This window comes from Phascolarctos cinereus, unplaced genomic scaffold (genome assembly GCF_003287225.1).
Source record: "Phascolarctos cinereus isolate Bilbo 61053 unplaced genomic scaffold, phaCin_HiC Scaffold_3;HRSCAF=262, whole genome shotgun sequence".
NCBI lineage: Eukaryota > Metazoa > Chordata > Mammalia > Diprotodontia > Phascolarctidae > Phascolarctos > Phascolarctos cinereus.
In genome coordinates, this window is record NW_027555736.1 from 167,946,187 (window position 1) to 167,962,529 (window position 16,343).

The window sequence follows — 16,343 nt, forward strand, 5'->3', positions numbered from 1 at the left end:
GCCCAGAGGTAAAACGACTTGCCAAAGGTCACAGATATAATTAGTACCAGAATCAGGATTTGAACCAAGGATTTCTGACTCAAAATCCCATATTCTTTCTATTGCAATACAACTACATTCTAACCCACATCTTGAGTCCAAGGATCACAAGCGTACAGCTAGAATGGACCCCAGAAGCCATACAATCTACCCTTTTTCAGATGATAATACTGAGGACCACAGAGATTAAGTGATTTGCCCAAAGTCACACAATTAGGCAGCATCATAGGAAGGATTTGAACCCAGGTCTTCTGACTTTAGAATCAAGTGTTTTTTTTTACTATATCACAATTAAATTATATAATGTATTTAGAGCTTTCTGTAGCCTTAAAATACTATGTAAATATGATCTATTAAGCCTATGCCTCTAGTACATCAAATGAATATTTAGCAAAGAAAAAAAAAAGTTCTGTATTAGATGTGCTAACTTGGGGAGATTTAGCTGCTGAATGAAATGTATCATTAATATTTTTTCCCCAAACTGGTACATTCAGCTTTACTGAAGAAAGTTTATGATCAACCATTCTTCTTCCAAAGCACTGCATATCCAAAGTATATTATTATTTGTCTCAAACATGCCTGGTTAGAACACATTTACAAATGTCATATGTTGTAGGCAGCTTGATATAATGAAAAGGAGCATAGGCTTTGGAGTCAGAGCATCTGAGTTCATATCCTCACTTTGATACTCACTACCTGTCTGACCTTGGTCACTTAACTCCCTTGGGTCTCAGTTTCCTCAGTGTTATAAAATGAAGGGAATGGATGGTCTTCAAGGTCCCTTCTAGCTAGAGGTATGATGCTATAATTATTCTGGAGCTCAGTGCAAAGAACAAGTGAGAGAGGGCTGAGAGACAATAATGCATAACATTTATATAGAATTTTGTGTTTTGCAAAGCAAATGATACCTCGTTTGATCCTTACTTCAACATTCTGTGGTAGGTGCTGTTATTATCCCCATTTTACAGGTAAAGAAAGTGAGGCTGAGAGAGGATAAGTGACTTGTCCAGGGTTACAAGGGAGGATTTGAACTCTTCCTGAATCTTAGTGTTCTATCCACTATCCAAGTCTATCATGAATCTTAGCGTTCTGTGCAGAAACTACCTAAGAAAAAATCAATTAGGTGAGATTGTCAACTAGAGAATTAAGGGTAAGGCAAGCTGAAGGAATGTGTTAGGTTAGGGAAAAAAAACAAAACAAAACAGATTTTGAATCAGAAGGACAGGTTCAAATCCCATATGTGCCACTATGTGACCTTGGGCAATTTGCTTAACCTTTCAGGGTCTTACATAGAGTCATTTGTAAAATAAAAGGGTTGGAGTAAATGGCCTTTGTGGCCATTTCAGTTTTGAATTTATGATCCTGTGAAATTGACTAAAGCTTTGGGTGTCACCCATTTATATGTGATATAAATACCTTTGGATTTAGAGTCAAAGGACCTCTCTTCATATTCTATTCCAACTATTTACTAGCTGTGTAACTTTAGGTGAGTCATGTCATACCACATGCCTCATCGTTCTTATATGAAAAATAGGGGAGATGAACCGGGTGACTGATGTCTGCTACTGACAATGCCGGTCCCCTTGTAGTTTATTTTTGAGATTAGAATGAAAGGAGACATTTATAATCCATCTAACAGTCAACAACAACAAAAAAGATTTGCTTAGCTATAGTAGAGTATCCTTCCCTCAAGACTATGACTGCTTATACCTAAGGGAAGGCATCTTCTCTGACTGATAGTCTCTTCAGTCATCCCTACTCTCACTTATCTTCAATCTCTCTGTCCACTGGCTGCTTCCTTGTGGTCTACTAACATGCCCATAATCCTAATTCTGTTTCTAAATCTCACTTAATCTCAAAAAACTTTCACTTGATCCATCTACCTGGCCACTAGCTACCACCCCACATCTCTTCTGCCTTTTGTGGATAAATTCCTTGAGAAGGTAATTTACAATCAACGCCTTCATTTCCTTTTCCTCTCATTGTCTTCTTAACTCTCTGGCTTCTAGTCTCATCATTCAACTGAAACCGCTCTCTCCAAAGCTACCAATGATCTCTTGATTGCCAAATCTAATGACATGACCTCATTCCTCATCCTTTTTGACATCTTTATAGCCATTAACATAATAGTTTACTCTCTTCTCCTTGATACACTACCCTCTAAGTTTTCATCACACTGCTCTATACTGGTTTTCTTCTTACCTATCTAACCACTTTCTCAGACTCCTTTGGTGGATATCCATCTAGATCATATCCACTAGTGGGTGTTCCACAGGTCTCTGTCCTGGACCCTCTCCTCCTCTCCCTCTATACTATTTCAGTTGGTGATCTCATCAGCTCCCAAAGATTGTCTATGCTGATGATTCTCAGATCCACTTATCGAGACTTAACCTTTCTCTTGTCTTCCAGTCTCCTATCTCTAACTGCCTACTGGAGATCTTGAACTACATGTTTTATACACACACATACATCTATATCTATATCTATATCTATATCTATATCTATATCTATATCTATATCTATATCTATATCTATATCTATATCTATATCTATATCTATATCTATATCTATATCTATATCTATACCTATACCTATACCTATACCTATATCTATATCTATATCTATATCTATATCTATATCTATATCTATATCTATATCTATCTCTATCTCTATCTCTATCTATTGCAACATAGGTGCTATCCTCAACTCCTCACTCCCTCTTGTGACCCAATATGTTGCCAATGCCTGTTGATTTTTACCTTTGTAGCATCTCTTGTATATGCCCCCCTCTCTTCTCGGACACTGCCAGCACCCTGGTATAAGTCCTCATGACCTCACTCCTGGACTACTGCAACATACTGCTGTTTGGTCTCCCTGCCTCGTCCTCTCCCCCTCCAGTCCATTCCTCATCCAGTTGTCAGTGTTCTTCCTAAAGCACAAGTTTAGTAACATCGTGACTCTAATAAACTCCAGTGAATTCCTATTACCTTCTTGTCAAATATAAAATCCTCTATTGGCATTTAAAACCCTTAATAGCTTGCCTTCCCTTCTAGTTTTCTTATATCTTACCTGCATGTACTCTGTGTTTCAGAGACACTGGCATCTTGGCTGTTATTTATGCAAGATAATCCATGCCCTGACTCGGGCTATTTTCACTGGTTGATCTCCATGCCTGGAATTCTCTCCCTCCTCATTTCCATCTCCTGACTTCCCTGATTTCTTTCAAGTGCCAGCTAAAATCTCACCTTCTACAGGAAGCCTTTCCTTTTTTTTTTTTCCCTTTTGGTGAGGCAATAGGGGCTAAGTGACTTGCCCAGGTCAGACAGCTAGTAAGTATCAAGTGTCTGAGGTGGGATTTGAACTCAGGTCCTTCAGACTTTAAGGCCAGCCCTCTATCCACTGTGCCACCTAGCTGTCCCCCCCAATTTTTCTTTTTTTATTACTAAAACTTAAATACGCAATTTGAAAAGAAAAAGAAACATATTATAAACTTAAATATTAAAGCTTACATACAAAATAAGGAAAGGAAAAAAAAAACGTGTCACGTGCAAAGAAGCCTTTGCTAACAATCCTTAATGCTAGTACCTTCCCTCTATTGATTATGTCCAGCTTATTCTGTATGTATCTTTTTTTTCATAGTTGCTTGTATGTTGTCTCACTCAATAATATGTGAGCTGTTGGAGAGCAGGGAATATCTTTTGTCTTTTCTTTGTTTGCCTAGTGCTTAGCACATTTCCTGGCACATCGTAGGCGCTTAATAAACATCTATTGACTGCCTTATTGAGACAGCACAGCTTCCCTGTCTCTGAATCATCCATGGTAATCTACCAGTTAAACATTAGAGAGGAGTTAGAGCCCTTTGTTGTCTTTTACACTAAGGTGACCAGGAAGTGACATCAGTGACATGAGCTCTCTCTGAGTCAATTACATCTTGAGGACGATTTCAATACCTTTTAAGAAAAAGAAAAGCTTGCATGGCAGAGGACTAGGGTAGATATTCCTCTTTCCCCAATATCTGAACTCTCTTTCAGCTCTAAATCCCATCCTCTTCTACCTCCTCATCCTCACCAATAAAAACAATGATGGAAATGTACCTCATGCCACCCGAGACATAAGAGGATGCAGAGGGTGCAATGGGAGATTGCAGCATAGCAATTTCTAGAACATTTGCCTTCGTGTGACTGTCAGTGGGTATTATGTACCTCAGTAATGAAGTTTCAGGAAGCAAACAAAAGCATCAAATGAGGACCCTAAAGCTTATCCACTCCACCACATCAACACAAAACTAATTGTCTATTTGTTCAGAAAGCTGTGAGCACCAGCTACCGAAGGCCTAAACTAGGTTTGACTAATTTTATTCATACAATGTGTGACATGACATCAAAAACTTTTACAAGGCCGGGAATAAAAAATGGTACCTGGGCCTTGGGGCTGTAGTGCAGTGGCAGACTTGTATCTTCCCAGTGAAACATTGGACCCAAAAGTAGCTTAGGAACTTTAGGCTGGAAATTTCCTGTGGCTGTGATAAAACATGTACACACCTGCATGGGTCTCTTATGAATATAGCAATCACAGTCATTAGCCTGGTTCTCATTCTTCTCTTTCACATGCCTTAGGATCAGCCAAGAAATCTTAATTGAATCATAGTTATCAACTGCCAATAGACAAATGAGGGTAGAAAGTGATAGCTCAGATTGTTGTTCAGTCATTTTCAGTCATGTCTGACTCTTCATGACCCTATCTGGGGTTTTCTTGGCAAAGATATTGGAGTGGTTTGCCATTTCCTTCTTCAGCTCATTTAACAGATGAAAAACCTGAGGCAAACAAAGTTAAGTGACTTGTCCAAGGTCACACAGTTAGTGTTTGAGACCAGATTTGAACTCAGGAAAATGGGTCTTCCTGACTTCAAGATTAGTGCTCTATCCACTGCACCACCTAGCTTCCTGATAGCTCAAAAGTGCAGTTTAAATTCCCAAGAAGGAGAGTTTTTAAAGAAGTATAATACCCACCTCATAAACTCAGATCTCATTCCTAAGACTGGAACTCCAACTGATTTCCTATCTTTCAGATTAGGTTCCTAACTGAAATAGCCACTATCCCTTTAGGTCTTAAGGCAGGCTAGCATAGATGAGAAAGTTTGTTAAAAATAAAAAAAAAAGTTATTAATCTCCAGATGAGATATCTCATCTCCAACGCTTTCTCTTATCTTCAAAACTGTGACCATGTCTATGTAATGACAGACATCTGGATGAATAGTGGTGGGAAAAAGCATTCAAAAACCTACGCCTTTGGTTGTATCAGAAAGACAGGAAAAAAATTAGCATTGATTTTTATTATCCATAGCTACTAAATGATATTGATATTACTTACACAATAACTAATAGTTCTAACAATTTTAGTCACTCTCATAGACCTTTACTTGCCATGAAGAAACAGACCTCTAACTATAATATTTTCATTTCTCACCTAGAATTCCTGAAAATTTAAAGGATTTTATCCTCTACCCAGAGGACCAGCCCTATCAATTTTCAGTGAGATTAGAGAAACAAATACTAATTTTGTTCTTTCAGGACACTTGGCGTTGTATCTTTGTCTCCCAAAGCATTAACTACATAAGAAGAACTGAAGAAAGACATGAAAAGGGTCTTAATTGTCTAAGCATATGAACTCTATATGTTATAGCATTAATTTAAACTCTTAGAGTACAGAAAGCTTGTCAAAACAAATATCTTATTTTAGAGTATATGCAACCAGGTAGAGAAGCCACACAGGTCTTGGTCCTCTTCAAAATTCCATTGACTTCAATACCTAGAGAGTCTGGATTCATGATATGTGATTTAATTTAGCAGAGCTATTAATTATTCCTAAGTTGTATTCATTTCAAAATTATTAATTCACTCCTGTTCCACAAAATTATATGGAACAGGCATTAAGTAAGTACCTATTATGCTTGGAGCACTGGGCTATGTGCTGAAGTAATCAATAAAGATGAATAAGACTTGGTCCTTGTCTTCAAGAATATTATCATCTAGTACAGTAAATAAAAAATTAGACATGTCCACAAACAACTGTAATTTAAAAAATAGAACACGAAAGCATAGGTGAAGTTGTTTTTGTTTTTAGATGCTATGAAAATTTTGAGGAATGAATGAATAAAAAGTCATTTATTGAGGGCTATGTGCCAAGTGCTGTACTAAGCTCTAGGGATACAAATACAAAAGTGAGACAGTCTCTGCCCTCAAAGGGCTTACATTCTAAGGGGAGTAGAAAACACATGTTTGGAACTAGTGGCCAGAGAAGGGAGGAGAGAAATAACCTCAACCTCAAGGTGGAGGAATCAAGGAAATAGCAATGGAAAGAGTGGAATTTGAGTTATGTGTTGAAGGATGATTATGACTTCAATTGGTGTGGCAGTTGGAGGAAGATATTTTAGATACAGAGAAAGATATGAGTAAAAGGGGAGAGGTAGAATGCATGGATTGTGTTCCAGAAAGGGCAAGTAGCCCGGTTTGAATAAAGTCTACAATGCATAAAGGAGAATAGTATGAGACAAAGCTAAAAAATATGGAATGGAGCCTTTTGGGGGGGTGGTTCTTGAATGTTGCACTATGAGGATTTTTATTATTAAAATACACAGGGAAATGCTCTAGTTACTATTTATAATGACTGTGAATATGAATATTATACTATAATATTGCACTATAATATTATACTATCTGAGAATTAGACTAAGTACAAGGCATAATGATGATGATGATGATGAAAATGAGGATGAGGATAAGGATGAGGATAATAGCTGGCATTTATATAGCATTTTAACACATGTAAAGCACTTTTCTGAATATTATTTCATTTTATGCTTACAACAATCCTGTGAGGTATATTCTATTATTATCCCCATTTTACATATGAGAAAACTGAGTCTGAGAGAGGATAAGTAATTTAACTGGGTTCACACTAATAAGTGTCTGAGGCAAAAAAAAAATACAAAGCAGTCCTCAATTCTCTGACCCTTTCCATTCTTTTTTTTCAGTGATAGTGGCTTAGTGGTGGAAAAGGGGCAGAGGTGCCAAGATTCATAGAGGGTTTTTTGTTTTGTTTTTGTCTTTTATTTTTGTTTTACTGGCTATGAACATTAACATAAGCATTGAAACTTGAAATGTTGATTCCTTGTCCAATGAGCAGCAACCCATTAGCACACTACTGAAGGGAACTAAATCACATTAATATTGACATTCTTATGATCAATGAAGCTCAAAGATAAAAGAACATTACAGTGTCATTCACAAGGTCTTTCTCTTCTGAGAGGCAAATAAAAGAGATGGTTTCATCATACAGACAAAGGCAACAAGAAACATCATTTCACAGAAGCACTTACAGGGCCCATGATGAGCATTAAATAAAAAAAAAAAACCAGACTGAAGATCATTGAACCCTATGTACCAACATCTGTTGTAGAGGATGAGAAATTTTTCAGGAACTAAATAAAACCTTCCAAATTACATCAACATATAACCTTAATATTTAATACCTAGGCAACTAGGTGGTGCAGTGGATAGGAAGCTGGGCCTACAATCAGGAAGGCATGAGTTTAAATCCTTCCTTGGACACTTATTAGCTGTGTGACTATGGACAAATTATTTAATCTTTCTCAGCTTCAGTTTCCTCCTCTGTAAAATGGAGATAATAATAGCATTTACCTCTCAGGATTGTTATGAGGATAAAATGAGATGATACATGTATAATGTTTTGCAAACATTAAAGTTCTATATAAATGCTATTATTATTTTCACATTATTATTATTGATAGCTTTAAAATAAAAAAAATGGGTATAGGGAAATATGGGAAAAATATTTTGGGAAATATGGGTTAAGATCAAGAAACAAGTTCAGAGATATATAGATACAAAGAAGCTACATATCTGTATATCCTAAATACTTCAAGAAGTAGGTTGGGGTTGGAGCCAAGATGGTGGATTGGGGCAGCCACCTACCTGAACACTCCCAACATTCCTTTCCAAACAACTTTTAAATAATGCCTCAAATCAAATTTTGGAGTATCAGAACCAACAAAAAGTAGAGATAAGTCATTTTTCTGGTCTAAGAAAAATTAAGAGATGAGCAGAAGTCTGTATCACCAAAGTGGAGGCCTGTTCAGAGCCCCCACATGCAGCAGCACAACAGCAAATACAATGGCAGCAGCATCTTTGGAAGTTCTCAGCCTAAAGAGGGTAAGGAGTAAGGACAACCCATCAGAGAGAGATTACAAGGGATCTCTTGATGGCACTGGGTATAGGCAGTGCTAATTGGCAACTCTATTCCTTATACACAGTTCTAGGTTAGAGTTCCAGGGTGGAGAGGAGTGTTGGTGGTCAGTCACAAGGGATTAGGATCTCTGGTCAAAGCTCCAAAGCAAAGAAGAGTGCTAGTGCTTGTTATTGCAGGGACTAGGGGCTCTTCCTAGGTAAAGGCCAGAGCACAGACCAGGAGAGCAGTGACCACATCTCTCCCAGGATCACATCACCTTGGAAGCACCAAAAACATGCAGATCCACAGAACTAGCTGTGAAAATAGCACTGGGGGGGGGGGAAGCCTAAAGTTTGGGACAGAGCCTCCTTTCTTCCAGGTAAGAAGAGCCTAACTTTAACATGAAGTTCAAAGTCAAGAAATAGGTTAGAAACATGAGCAAACAATAGTAACTACAAATAATTTGACCATTTAAAAGTATTGGTGGCAGGGAAGACCAAGATATAAATTCAGAAGAACAGTGTGAAAGATTTGTGAAACAACAATGTGAAAACAGCTACAAAAAGTTTCAAAGAAAAATGCTAACTGGATCAAAACCCAAAAAGAATTTCTGGAAGCATTAAAGAAAGAGATAAAAGTGGTAAAGGAAAAATAAGAAAAAGAAATGAAAGTAATGCAATAAAATTATGAAAAGAGATTTAACAGTTTGGTAAAAGAGGCACCTTAAAAATAACACCTTAAAAAACTGGTAAAAACAGGCACAAAAACTGTTAAAGAGAAGAACTCCTTAAAAAAGCAAAATTGGCCAAATGGAAAAGGAGGCACAAAAATTCACTGAAGAAAAGAATTCCTTAAAAAACAGAATTGGCCAAATGGAAAAGGAGATACAAAATCTCACTGAAGAAAATAATTCCTTAAAAATTAGAATTAGGCAGGTGGAAACTAATTACTCCATGAAACATTAAGAAACAATAAACAAAGTTTAAAAATGAAAACAATGGAGAAAATGTGAAATATCTTATCAGAAGAACAACTGGCCTAGAAAATAGATCAAGGAGAGATCATTTAAGAAGTATTGGACTATCTGAAAGCCATAATCAAAAAATAAAGGGGCTAGGTATCATATTTCAAGTAATTATCAGGGAAAATTGTTCTGATATCTTAGATCCAGAGGATAAAATAGAAATGGGAAAAATTCAATGATCTCTCCTGAAAGAGATCCATCTCAAAATGAAAACTTCTGGGATTATTATAGCCAAATTCCAGAGCTCTCAGATCAAAGAGAAATTATTTCAAGCATTCAGAAAGAAACAATTCAAATATCACAGAATCACAGTCAGGATCACATAATATTTAGCGGCTTCCATGTTAAAAATGTGGAGGAGTTGGAAAATGATATTCTAGAAGGCAAAGGAGCTAGGATTATAACCAAGAGTAACCTACCTTGCAAAAGTGAGTATAATATTTCAAGGGGAAAATGGACATTTAATGAAATACAGAAGACTTTCAAATATTCCTGATGAAAAGACCGGAGCTGATTAGAAAATTTGACATTCCAACCCAAGATTCAAGAGAAGCATAAGAAGATAAACATTAAATAATAATCATATGGGACTTAATAAAATTAAACTATTTACATTCCTATATGGGAAGATGATACACATAACTCCTTAAAACTTTATCATTATTTGGATATTATGTAGATGGAGGGCATGGGTAAAAGTCACTTATGTTGGAAAGAACTCCAAAAAAATGGAGGTATGAGAAAGAGGGACGCGCTGGAATAAAGGGGAAGGGAGAGTAGAATGGGGAAAATGTTCTCACATAAAAGAGGCACACAAGGAAGAGCTTTTAAAATGGAGGGGAAAATAAGGGTGGGGGTAGCAGGCAATGCTTTAACCTCACTCTCAACAAAATTGGTTCAAAAAGGGAAGAATATACATACACACTTAATTATATATAGAAATGTAACTTACCCAATAGGAAAATAGGAGGAGAAGGGGATAAAAGAAAGGAAGGGATGATAAAAAGAGGGTAGATTAGGGGAAGCAGTGGTTAGAAGCCAAATAGAGGTTTTGAGGAGGGAGAAGATAAAAAGAGAGAAAGGAAAAAACAAGAAAATGAGATAGAGGGAAATATGCAGTTAGTAATCAAACTATGAATGTGAAGGACATGAGCTTACCCATAAAATGGAAGCAGACAGCAGACTGGATTAGAAACCAGAATCCAACAATATGTTCTTTACAAGAGACACCCTTGAAACATAAAGACACATGGAGTTAAAATAAAGGGCTGGAGCAGAATCTAATATACTTCAGCTAAAGTAAAAAAGGTGAGGGTAGCAACCATGATCTCAGACAAAGCAAAACCAAAACAGACCAAATTAAAAGAGAAAATTAGGGAAATTATGTTTTGCTAAAAGGTGGACAATGAAGTAAATTAATTTTTTTTTACAGCAAGCTTCTCTGATAGAGGCCTCATCCATCAAATACATACTGAGTATAGAACTGAGACAAATTTAGAAAAATAAGAGCCATTCCCCAATTGATAAATGGTCAAAGGATATAAATAGTCTGTTTTCAGAAGAAGGAATCAAAGCTATCCATGGTCTTTTTTAATAAGTGCTTTAAATCACTATTGATTAGAGAAATGCAAATTAAAACAACTTTTAGGTACCACTTCACACCCGTCAGAAATGATAAATGCTGGAAGGGATGAGAGAAAAATAGATACACTAATGAATTTCTGGTTGCATAGTGAACTGATCCAACCTTTCTGGAGAACAATTTGGAACTAGACCCAAAGGGCTATAAAATTGTGCATATCCTTTGACGCAGCAAGATCACTACTAGATCTGTATTCCAAAGAAAAAAAGAAAAGGACCTATAGGTACAAAAATATTTATAGCAGCTCTTTTTGTGGTGGCAAAGAATGAAAAGGTAATGCTCATCTACTAGGGAATGACTAAACAAGCTATGGCATATGACTGTGATGGAGTATTATTGGGCTATAAGAAATGATGAAGTCAGGGCAGCTAGGTAGTGCAGTGGATAGAGCACTGGCCCTGGAGTCAGTAGGACCTGAGTTCACATTCAACCTCAGACACTTGACACTTACTATCTGTGTGACCCTGGAGAAGTCACTTAACCCCATTGCCTAGCAAACAAACAAACAAACAAACAAAAAAAGAAATGATGAGGTGGGGATGGTTTCAGGAAAACAAAACAAAACAAAACATGGCAAGAACTATAAGAATTGATGCAAAATAAAGTGAGAAGAGCCAGGAGATCATTGTGTACAGTAACAGCAATGTTGCAATGATGCTCAACTGGTAAAGACTTGGCTTTGATCAATACGATGATCCAAGATAATTCCAAAGGACTTATGATGAAAAAGTGCTATCTACCTCTAGAGAGAGAATTGATTAATTCTGAGTGCAAATTGAAGTATAATTTTCTCATTTTCTTAATTTTTCTTGCTTTTAAAAGTGTGGATAATATGGAAATATGTTTTTGTATGATTTCATGTATAATTAATGTCACATTGCTTGCCTTCTCAATGGGTGGAGAAAGGAGTAAAAGGGAATGAGAATTTGGAACTCAAAATTTAAAAAGAAAAGAATGTTAAAAATTATCAAATACTAAATTTAAATATTTAAAAAAAAACCAAAATGGAAAAAAAATTAAAAGAAACCCATTCAAAAAAAATGAGTTGGAAGGTAAAGGACAGGACAAGTACTGAATAACAAATAATGCAACTGACCATATATTAACAGATGGGAAATAACTATGGGAGTCATTTCTAAATCAGCTGTCTGCATACACCAGACCATTGACTTGTTGGAGCAAAGAGCAAAAAGCAAATAAGAATACAAGATAAAGATGAAAAGAAGATATTGCATGCAATTACATAGTGCGAACTTGAACACGTCTAACAAATTTGGTTATTTGATTTCACATTCAATTAGTAGATACACATTTAAAGAAGATGGGGACAGGGCTGTTAAAGAAAGCATTCTAAAGGTAACAAGAAGCAGCAGCTGGCAGCCAAATTATGCGGAAAAGACCTAAAAACTCTTCTTCAGAAAAAGACATGAAAACTCAAACAGCACATGCTCTGGAGTCTGGAGTCATTGGGTGTAGGGGCAAGGGACTACACATTCAATAGACTTAAGACTTGAGTTGAGTTATCATAATATAATGTAATTGATATTCATAATAAAAACCCTGAGCCTTTGAGAGAAGGTTAAATTATGTCCAGAGCACTCTGTTTAAACAAACAAACAAACAAACAAAAAAAAAACCAGGGAAGTGTGAAATGCTTTGATTTGTATTTTAAATGGCCCTACTTTTCCATGCTCCTTTGCAGAAGTGGGGGAACACAGGTATAGAACATTGCATATAACGTCATATTTTTTTTTCATGTTTTGAATGGTTTTATGAGCTTTCTTCTTTTATTGTTCTTTTTTTATTTTCTTTTTAAAAATTATTATAAGGGCAGGGGAGAAGAGAAGAATACAGAGGAAAATATAGGCATTGCAAAGCCAAAAGATATCAATAAAGAATCTCTTTCAAAAAAGGTGAGGGGGGTGGTTCTGGAAATGTTATGGCTAATACCTCCTGCACAGAAACTCAGAGTCTCAGAAATAGAAGAGACCTCAGGCACCTCTCTGATTTAACCTATATTTAAACAGGAATTCCTTCTGTACAATTCTCAACAAGAAAAAGCCTTCTAGCTTTTTCTTGAAAACTTCCAGTGAAGAAGATCTTACTACCTCCTAAAACAGCCTATTCTAGTTTTCAATAGTTCTAATTAGAAGTTTTCCTCACTTTTTTTTTTTTAGTATGGTACCTGGCACATGGCAAGTATCTAATAAATGTGTTTTCATTCATTTACTTATTCATTCATTCCCTCTTTGATTTCCATCCATTACTTTTAGTTCTGCCCTCAAGCATAACAAAGCTAATCCCTCTTTTGTAGGACAGAACTTCAGATATTTGAAGAAAGTTATCCTATCTATCCCCTTTGCCCCAGTGAGCCCCATTCCTCTTTCATCCAGCTTAAACACTCTGAGTCGCTTCTGGGGAATCCTCATATGCACAATCTCCAGTATATTAAACTTGGTTCATCCTCCTTTGAATTTGCTCTATCTTGTCAATGTTTTTTAGTACAATGTGGTATACAGGACTGAGCAAAATACCACAAACATGGTCTGATAGACCTTGGTATAGCAAAACCATTGTCTTTCTTGACTCATCAACCATCTTTTGAGGCATAACTATATTAAACTTGTTCTTCTAGTGTGAAAGAAACAAGTGTTTATTAAACATTTATTATGTGCCAGACACTGTGCTAAGCTCTTTACACACATTATCTCTTTAGCCCTGGGAGGTTGTTGTTCATTTTTCTTTTTGAAGAGAGGCAATGATGTCTTGGGTCTTATCTTGCTTATGAATTGGATTTAAGTGAGGTGGAGTTGCATAAAGTAACCAGCCTTGCTCTCTCTTCCAGAGTCATCCAAGTCCATTGGCAAGACAAGAGATGACCAGTGATGGCCCAAGATTCAGTGAATGACCTTAGCCCACCTGCCAAGACGATTTTACCAAAGTCTGGCTGCTTTGCATGCTACAGCTTCTTGGAACCACATGTGAAAGTTGGGTGACGGGTGGAAACCAAAGGAGGATGAGTAGCCCCCAAAAGGGCTCAGCAAGCCATTATACCAGAAATGCCAATCTTCCCTGAACACCCGATGCCCTAGGAGGTAAGTGCTGTTATTATCATCCCCATTTTACAGGTGGGGAAACTGACATAAACAGAGGTTTAGTGACTTGCCCAAGGTCACATAGTAAGTATCTGAGGCAAGATTTGAAAACGGGTCTTCCTGACTCTGGGCCTGGAAATCTATACATAGCACCAAGCGGTCTCTAGTTGTAAGAGGGTACAGTTTTCTACTTATGAGACATTATTTAAGTTTTAAAAAATGTAATGGTATCTTCTGGTTTTACATCACCTTCATTTCTCAATATAGCCCTCTCCCTTCCACCAGCCAGAGAGCCATCTTTTATGACAAATATATACTAAAAAAAAGAGAGAGAAAAAAAATCAGGTCATCAAAACTGACAAATATATCAACTGCTCTTGACAATACATGTGGCATGCCAGGCCCATTAATTCTCCCTTCTGCAAATAAGAGGGAAATGCATTCTCATAACCCTTGTTCTGGGCCAGACTTGGTCATTATAATTACATAGCATTCAGCTTTTATTTTGTTAGTCTTGTTCTTTGCGTTTACGCTGTGGCAGGCCTTGCATATTTTGTTTTCTTGGCTCTGCTTACTTCACTATGCATTAGGCCACCTAAGTACCCCACAGATGATGAGCCGTTCTAGTATTTCTTTGGCTATTTGATGGCAACATAATGCATACAGCCCTGGGCCTGGAGTCAGGAAGCCCTGGGTTTAAATCAGACCTAGGACACTTATCAGCTGTATGACCTTCAGCAAGTTACTAAACCTCTGTTTTTCTCAGTTTCCTCAACTGCAAAATAGGGATAATAACAGCATCTACATCTCATGGTTGTTGTAAGGATCAAATGAAAATAATATCCATAAAGCACTTAGCACAGTGATGGCACACAGTAGGCGTTATATAGGCTAGTTATATTTTTAATCATTATTTTTTTACACTATACAATACTCTTCCACGATGCCCTCAACTTTCATGTTACTTGGAGAAGCAGGCAGGCAGGCAGGAATATATTTAAAAAAAAAAAAACATTAGCAAGAAAACCACACTGCAATGTACCATAGGCAGTTACACAAATCTCTATATTACATGGTACCTTTCAGAAAAAGAGTATTTTTTTTATAATATGCTTCATTTTATGTTCTTTATTGTTTCCTTTGGTGGTGACTAGACTCACCCAAGTGCCTCTAAAGTTCATTGTAATATCTCATTAAAAAAATCTCCCTACAACATTTAAAAAAATAATATGCAAATTTACAAAGAATAAGAGAAGGGTCCTTAGGGTTGTATCATCCTGGAATGATATTTTTCCATTTTTAAAATACTTTACACTTCTTAGCCTTGGGCCAAAATGACAGGTATATAGGCAGTGATCCCACCAGGGTGAAGAAACCCACAGGTAAACAAACAAAACTCCCTTTGTCTCACGGGGACATTATGATTCTCTCTTGAAAGCTCAGATAAGATTCCGAGAAGATCAAATAAAAGCAAATTAAATTTCTAAAGGTGCTTGGAGCTTTGCAGGAGAGAGGTGGTAAAGAAATGGTAGGTATTATTGCTGCTGGTAAAGGTGATCTGCCTTTCTGTGTGGGACAAAGCTATTTCAGCTGACTGACTATAGGTGAAGTCATCAGGGGCTCAACCTGGTGGAGTGGCAAGAACACAGTTCCATTCTCCTTTGGCTCTTATCACTCTTGTACTCCCTGGTCCAAGCAACTCAGATGCGGTATAAGCTGGGGTTTGGGAAAGGAGGAATGAATTTAGAGAGTATGGACCAATGGGTCATACTGGGCACTATATAAATGTTTATTTTCTTTCCTTATGTCAGTTATAAAACTGGTTAGGTTTGAGGCAGCTAGGTGACATAGTAGATAGAGGGTCAGAACTAAAGGCAGGAAAAACCTGAGTTCAGATCCCGCCTATTTGACCTGGGCAAGTTCCTTGATCTCTCAGCCTCAGTTTCCTCATCTATAAAATGGGGATAATAACACCTATTTCTTAGAGTTGTTGTGAGACTAAATGAGATGATATACATAAACCACTTTGTGACCATCAAAGTGTTACACAAATACTAGCTATTTATGATTTATTATGGTGCTAGAGAGGACCTAGGAACTTTACCATTCATCAGGTCCTTAGAACAGCGTCTTGTAACGTAGAATCCATAAATGTGATGGGATTTTTTTATTCATAATTTTATTTCAATATAATTGATTTCCCTTGCAATCCTACATATTTTATTTCACTCATTTAGAAACAATATTCTGAGGCGTGATCCATGAGTTTCCCCAGACTGTCAAAGGGTCCAGAACA